This window comes from Pinus tabuliformis, chromosome Q (assembly GCF_031772625.1).
Source record: "Pinus tabuliformis cultivar Carrire ecotype Pingquan chromosome Q, CPIR1, whole genome shotgun sequence".
Taxonomy (NCBI): Eukaryota; Viridiplantae; Streptophyta; class Pinopsida; order Pinales; family Pinaceae; genus Pinus; species Pinus tabuliformis.
In genome coordinates, this window is record NC_142296.1 from 1,323,615,644 (window position 1) to 1,323,623,586 (window position 7,943).

General features: G+C 39.7%; 1 pseudogene; it reads left to right on the forward strand.

Annotated features, from left to right (window-relative positions):
• Nucleotides 1-466: 466 nt before the first annotated feature.
• Nucleotides 467-7,537, forward strand: LOC149224713 (uncharacterized; annotated as a pseudogene).
• Nucleotides 7,538-7,943: the final 406 nt, after the last annotated feature.

A 7,943-nucleotide genomic window follows, 5' to 3' on the forward strand; every position in this document is an offset into this window, starting at 1 on the left:
CATTCTAGTTGCATTTTGCTGTGAAAAAAAAAAGTATGTATACAGTCTGGAACTGGTCCTTACACTTGGTATCAGAGCTATGTTGAACCCTTGAGACCTACAGGCCTATGCATGCATGACTAGTTTTGTTAGATACGATTTGGAGCTCAGCAGTAGTATACGAGGTCAGCTTAGATTCGCATATGAAACTGTACAATTTTTTTTTTCAAACTCGATAGTCTTTTATTCTCGTTTCTTGTTTCTTTTCTTCGCTTCGTTGCTTGAGGTTTTGGTTCTTTTTTTTTTGTTTTCACGCCAATCAATTCAAAATCAAGCGCACCTTCAATCTCTGATAGTTGAATGGTAGGTCGGGCGGTTTGTTGCCTTTCCCTATTCACCACGAGTAGCAGAATTACAGACCTATAAGCCTAGACCTTCAGTACCACAGGGATTCCTGCAGAGGTATTATATAAAATCCACTATAGATATGCCTCCTGCAGGAGCCCCGAGATTGAATCCCATAGTGTCACACAAACCTTACGCCTACGGTTACCTTGCAGACCCTTACGATATGGTTCTGCCTTCGGCTCCATAGCTGCATATTAAGCGGCGGCGCTGCCTTAAGTTAGTTGCTTACGCTGTCACTCTGGTTATCTGTCTTGGCCTGCTGCTCGGCGGGGCGTTCTACATCTTCTAGCCCTCTCAACTGGAAATTCAAGTCTTCCACATGTAATTCAATGATATGAATTTCCAGACAATCCCTAACCCTGGCTCCGACGTGCCGTACCTGTTCATGAATGCAAGCATGGCCATGTTTCTCTAGATCAAGAATACAGATTTCTTCAACGTGTGGTATGACTTTGTGGATGTAGGGTTAGGGTGTCGGGGGCAGATAATTGGGGTTCTTAAATCGGAAGGTGGCCGCTTGGCATCCCGACACACTATCCATGTGAATTACATGCTTGAGCTCGATGGAACCGAAGTATCGAATGATGTTGTGAATTTTTTTGGAGGATCTTTGTTGGAAATAATACTGAGAGGGGGGGGTGAATCAGTATTATCACATTAATAAAACTTTTCCATTTCCATATTCAGATTCATATATGCTACTTCCACAACTTCTTATGATTCAGTTAGTTGATCCTTAATGAGTGCATTAGAACATTATCAACCATATTAACAGTAAACTGGTGCAGTAAAATAGAACAGATCATTACACATAAGTCACACACATGAACACCATGATATAAGGTGGAAACCCAATGTGGGAGAAAACCACCTGCTGCAAGTCATCTCAATCTTCTTCTTAATAAGAAAATCCTTTTACAATATTAGTACTGGTGCAGTATTATACCAGTACAGGAGCTACAACCCCCTTTGCTCTTGTACTAGCTTAGATACTAGTACGTAGGTGCCAACCTACAATCTTCTCTCCTCCAGGTACCACGTTTCATACATTTTCAGACTGGATACACCTGAAGCACAACACATAATCTGAAGAGGCCATGTTTCATCCAATTTTCATATTGGACCCATAAATAACATTGAAGCTCATAATCAATCAATATTCTGAATCACCCAATCACCATATACAAGTATAGCATGTGTGTCAACAATCAGATCATATAAGGATAAGTCATCAAAACATAATCTATCACTTCTCAGACTGCTGTTATCAGAACTTAATACCAAAAACCAGACATCACTTCAAAACCCATAACACAGCAATGATAAACATGGGAAGCTAAATAGATTTCATCAAAAATCCGCAGCTTCACCCATAGTACACCTGCGTACATCCGCGCGTCTTCCTACTGCTCACCTGCACATCCCCGCACTGTGCCTTGCAGACTGCCTGCGCACCTCCGCACTGTGTGTAATAGACTTCCTGCGCACCTCCGCACCTTCTGCACTTCTGGGCCTGCGATCCTCCGCACCTTCAGCGCTTCTGGGTCTGCGTACCTCCGCACCTTTTGCACTTCTGGGCCTGCGATCCTCCACACCTTCAGCGCTTCTAGGTCTGCATACCTCCGCACTTTTCCTTCACTGTACTTGTGGACCTGTGGGTATAGATAATTTCAGTCTTTAAAGATAACCCAGTCTGTCAGATCTACAGATCTGATCATGCGCCAAGGAGATCTCAACCCATTAGTAGATCCGACTTGTAATCCTCATGTTTCTCCTTGATTTAGATTCAATTATCTCTCACAAACCGATCACAAGAATTTCAGATCTAGCTTGACTTAAGATCTTCTAATTTCACGCTTGTCTAGCCAAATGATCTCCTTTGCTTTATATAGGCAAGCTCTTGCTAAAACCATGAATCTATACCATAGATAACCAATACAAGGGGCCCAAAAACATGGGGCTCAATAATAATAATAATAATATAAAACAATACCACTGACCAAACCATAGGATCAAATACGTCGGGCTAAATACTATGGTCCACCATTGGATTCCCATGTGAGAATACTTTTTCACTGCATGAAAGTGCGTGAACTAGGGTCCGCACCTTTTACATGGTGTACCTACGGGTATGTACACACTTTATCTATGACATGCCTGCGGGTCCGCAGCTTTTGTACGGTGTACCTGCGTACCTCTTATTTTCTTCATTATTTGTGAGCTAATCATCAATCTCTGCTACTGACCTGTTGTACAGTGATCCATCACCTGTATGAGTTGCCATCAAGGACAACACTTTAGCCATAATGCCAACAATCTCCCCCTTTGGACTTGATGGCAAAGCTTACTTGTCATACTAAGAACTTGTCATTTGATTCCTTTGAACTGTCCTGCATCCATGAATTATGTCACATCTGATATCTCTTATGTAGATTCATCTGAATGTATATAAGTGAGATGTTCTTCTATGAGTAGGTTTCCATCAAGTACAATACATGCATCATAATGCCAACAATCTCCCCCTTTGGACTTGATGGCAACAACACCGAATCACTCTCCCCCTTTGACATCAAGGGCAAAGGGGTTATGCTCCCCCTGAGTATAAACCAGATCTGCTGAAGTCTCTGAATGAGCTCCCCCTTTGTATATGCCATGGTGCACCAATCTGATCATGCTCTTTCTGAGAACATGTTGAAATGTTTGCTCTGCTATATAGTGTTGATCATGCTCAAGCTCCCCCTGACTGTAAGCAAGGTCTGCAAAAAAAATGTTCTACAAGAAGAACATGACTCTATACATCATAAATGACCTTCCCATCACCAAAAGGCTCAATACATACATCCATCACCCAACCAAGTGGGGATATATCAGAAATATGAAAACCAAATACATTACATCTTCATACCAGGCATAGTGGGGAAACCAACATAGGCCGTTACATTACCTGAAGAGATGACTACAATAGACAGAGACACACTATTACATCATGAGTCTTGATATGACATTTATAACAGAGACCAATCACCTAAAAAGATAAACATCAGCAACAACATTGTATGATCTGCTCCATAGTATTTGTCAACAACAACTAGATCAGCAACTTGCATTAGTGCATGAATCATCAAGGTATGTCTGTATCAACAGAATTTCACATTCTATGAGAGAAACACCATAGCCATCCAGATCTTCATGAACCAAGTATCATCAATTGGGAATATCTGCATCAATCAACATATGAATTAAACACTCCTATCATCATATAGATAAGAGTTCATTATCATCATGTCTCCAGCAATGCAACTTTGAATAATCATCCATGTATCCAGCCAACAATCCTCATCCATATGTGCCAAGAATAATAGGAATCCTGCATCATAACTGTAATATATGATCTTTATGCATATGACGACAGCAGCATATGAGTGACCCATCATCAAGAAGATGTGAATTCAAGCTAAGTGCTTCTCCTTATCCTTATGAAGATTACCATGCAAGCACCATTAGAGAATCAACCACAAATCTGATCCAAGAACCATGTGAACAACTCATAATCATAGCAGCATCACCAAGGATTATTAACCATAATGCCAACAATGCATTAAGAGTATATGCTCCCCCTAAACCTATGCCATCTGTCAGATCTGATCATGCATATCAATAAGAAGTATCAAGACATCATCAGTATCAAGTTAGAACCAAAATACTTCTAACCATCATATCCACACATCATTAGCAAAATGCAACCATTATCAATTAGAGCAAAACTGATCCTTTTCTTGAATCTTTCCCTACTGCCTTTCTTCAAACAATCATATAAGGGACTGTGCAGTAACAAATTCGCGTATATATGCAACTTCGCTTTATCAAGCTTGCCTAGGAGGTTGAAGTTTTACACTTCCGGCTCCCTCTGTTATGTCTGTATGATGTGTTGTGCTGCCACTTTTTGACTGAACTTCCTTTTTCTTCCATATCTTCAAGTGTGATGATGTTTTCTCCTTTTGGTGTGATGTTTGTGCTTTGTTCCTGCATTCCTTTGCTATATGTCCAAGCTTGTTACATGCATAACATCTTACATGTTTCATATTCCTCTTGTAGCAATCAGCAGCTTTGTGACCAAACATATTGCAAGCAAAGAAATATCCATTAAAGTACCTTGACTGAGATGATTTGTTTGTTTGATGATCTTGAACCCTTCTTCTTCTACATCTGGCTGCAACATGTCCAAGGTTATGACATACATAACATTCAACATTATTCATAGGAGGAGTAAAATATTTTCTTTGAAGAATTTCTTTCCTTGGTTGATGATGAGATTGACCTTTCATCTTTCTTATCTCCTTGTTGAGCATTTTAGATTTCTCTTTAGAGTTCCTTGCCTCACCTTGTGAACTAGATTCACCTTAAACAGATTCATGAAAGCCAAGACCAGTTTTGATAGCAGGAGATCTTTGACTATTAAGAATATCATCCAAGACTTTAGTACTATCTTGAAAACGTAAGAGCTTATCCTTTTCTTCTAATTTACTTTTAAAGATATTTACCTCAACCTGAAGTTGTTCTTCTTTTTCTAGATATTGCTTCTTCATGTCTTCTTCAGCTTTCCTTTCTTCTTCCAACTAATGCTTTAGCTTGAGAATCTCCTTTTCTTGTTCTTCATTCAGATCCTGTTGCATTTGACGAATTCTGAAGGCACATTCTAGATGAGATTTTAAGCTGATAACTTCATTTCCCTGTTTTTCAATATCTTGGACTAGATCTTTATTCTGCTTCTTTGATTCTTCAAGATCTTCCTTTAGAGAGCGGATCGTGGCTTCAAGACTTTCATAGTAACTGGATTTATCTCTGAGTTTCTTGATGGTTGTGTTTTTTTCATTGACTTCATCTCTTAGAGATGTTGCTTCAACCTGCAACTTTTGATATTTCTCCTTGAATAACTCTCGTTGAGCCTTTTGTCTAGTAATAGCTTCTTTGAGGGCACCACTCTTTATGTTCAGAAGTCTTTCTTGTTCACTAATTTTGTTTGTCAGCCTGTTAAATTCTGCTTCTATTTGATATCCTTCTTCCTCACCCATAAGAGCACACTCAGTTGTTTCGTTATCACTTCCATCTTTTCCAAATGGATAGATAGCTGGAACATCAGAGGATAGCAATTTCATACCTGATAGTTCATCTTCATTCTGAAATGATTCCGAATCTAAATCTGAATCTGAAGAGCTTCTTATACCTAATCCCCAATCGATTCTCCCACTGTCATAGTTCTTCTGAGATGTCTTCTTCTTCTTATGAGTTTTCTTCTTAAGCTTCTTTCCCATTGTTCCACGGATCTCCTTCAAGCGATCAAGCTTCTACCAAAGGACCTGCTCTGATACCAATTGTTGGAAATAATACTGAGAGGGGGGGGGGGGGGGTGAATCAGTATTATCACATTAATAAAACCTTTTTATTTCCATATTCAGATTCATATATGCTACTTCCACAACTTCTTATGATTCAGTTAGTTGATCCTTAATGAGTGCATTAGAACATTATCAACCATATTAACAGTAAACTAGTGCAGTAAAATAGAACAAATCATTACACATAAGTCACACACATGAACACCATGATATAAGGTGGAAACCCAATGTGGGAGAAAACCACCTGCTGCAAGTCATCTCAATATTCTTCTTAATAAGAAAATCCTTTTACAATATTAGTACTGGTGCAGTCTTATACCAGCACGGGAGCTACAACCCCCTTTGCTCTTGTACTAGCTTAGATACTAGTACGTAGGTGCCAGCCTACAATCTTCTCTCCTCCAGGTACCATGTTTCATACATTTTCAGACTGGATACACCTGAAGCACAACACATAATCTGAAGAGGCCACGTTTCATCCAATTTTCATACTGGACCCATAAATAACATTGAAGCTCATAATCAATCAATCTTCTGAATCACCCAATCACCATATACAAGTATAGCATGTGTGTCAACAATCAGATCATATAAGGATAAGTCATCAAAACATAATCTATCACTTCTCAGACTACTGTTATCAGAACTTAATACCAGAAACCAGACATCACTTCAAAACCCAAAACACAGCAATGATAAACATGGGCAGCTAAATAGATTTCATCAAAAGTCCACAGCTTCACCCATAGTACACCTGCGTACATCCGCACGTCTTCCTACTGCTCGCCTGCGCATCCCTGCACTATGCCTTGCAGACTGCCTGCGCACCTCCGCACTGTGTGCAATAGACTTCCTGCGCACCTCCGCACCTTCTGCACTTCTGGGCCTGCGATCCTCCGCACCTTCAGCGCTTCTGTGTCTGCGTACCTCCGCACCTTCTGCACTTCTAGGCCTGCGATCCTCCGCACCTTCAGCGCTTCTGGGTCTACGTACCTCCGCACTTTTCCTTCACTGTACTTGCGGTCCTATGGGTATAGATAATTTTCAGTCTTTAAAGATAACTCAGTTTGTCAGATCTATAGATCTGATCATGCGCCGAGGAGATCTTAACCCATTAGTAGATCCGACTTGTAATCCTCATGTTTCTCCTTGATTTAGATTAAATTATCTCTCACAAACCGATCACAAGAATTTCAGATCTAGCTTGACTTAAGATCTTCTGATTTCACGCTTGTCTAGCCAAATGATCTCCTTTGCTTTATGTAGGCAAGCTCTTGCTAAAACCATGAATCTATACCATAGATAACCAATACAAGGGGCCCAAAAACATGGGGCTCAATAATAATAATAATAATATAAAACAATACCACTGACCAAACCATAGGATCAAATACGTCGGGCTAAATACTATGGTCCACCATTGGATTCCCATGTGAGAATACTTTTTCACTGCATGAAAGTGCGTGAACTAGGGTCCGCACCTTTTACATGGTGTACCTGCGGGTATGTACGCACTTTATCTATGACATGCCTGCGGGTCCGCAGCTTTTGTATGATGTACCTGCGTACCTATTATTTTCTTCATTATTTGTGAGCTAATCATCAATCTCTGCTACTGACCTGTTGTACAGTGATCCATCACCTGTATGAGTTGCCATCAAGGACAACACTTTAGCCATAATGCCAACAATATTTCCCACAAGGAGCTGCCTTTGGGTACTGTTGCGGAATTCAATGGCGGGATTCAACTTTGATTTACCAAAGTTTCGCTAAAGGTAAGGTTTATTTCAATTTCAAATTTTCTTTAAACTTATTGAATCTTCAAAAACTGTTTAAACTTATTGAATCTTCATAAACTGCAAGACTGTTTCAATTAACAAAAAACCATGTAGATATTGTTGACAATGTAAAGGCGTTAATCGATCAATTATTTGAATCTTTCAGTACTCAGCTCCTCAGGGGATTTTTTTTTTATATACATGCTCTACGAAAGAAAGGAAAATTTAATCAAAATGCATATAGTGTAAACGTTTACATGCTTTGTTTTGGACCAATGGAGAAAAACGTTCAGTGCTTTAGGGCCCAATGAGGGTAAGAAGTTGGTAGATCTGGCAGTCATTAATTTCGAGGGAGGTGATTGTATTTGTCATGACTTAAAGT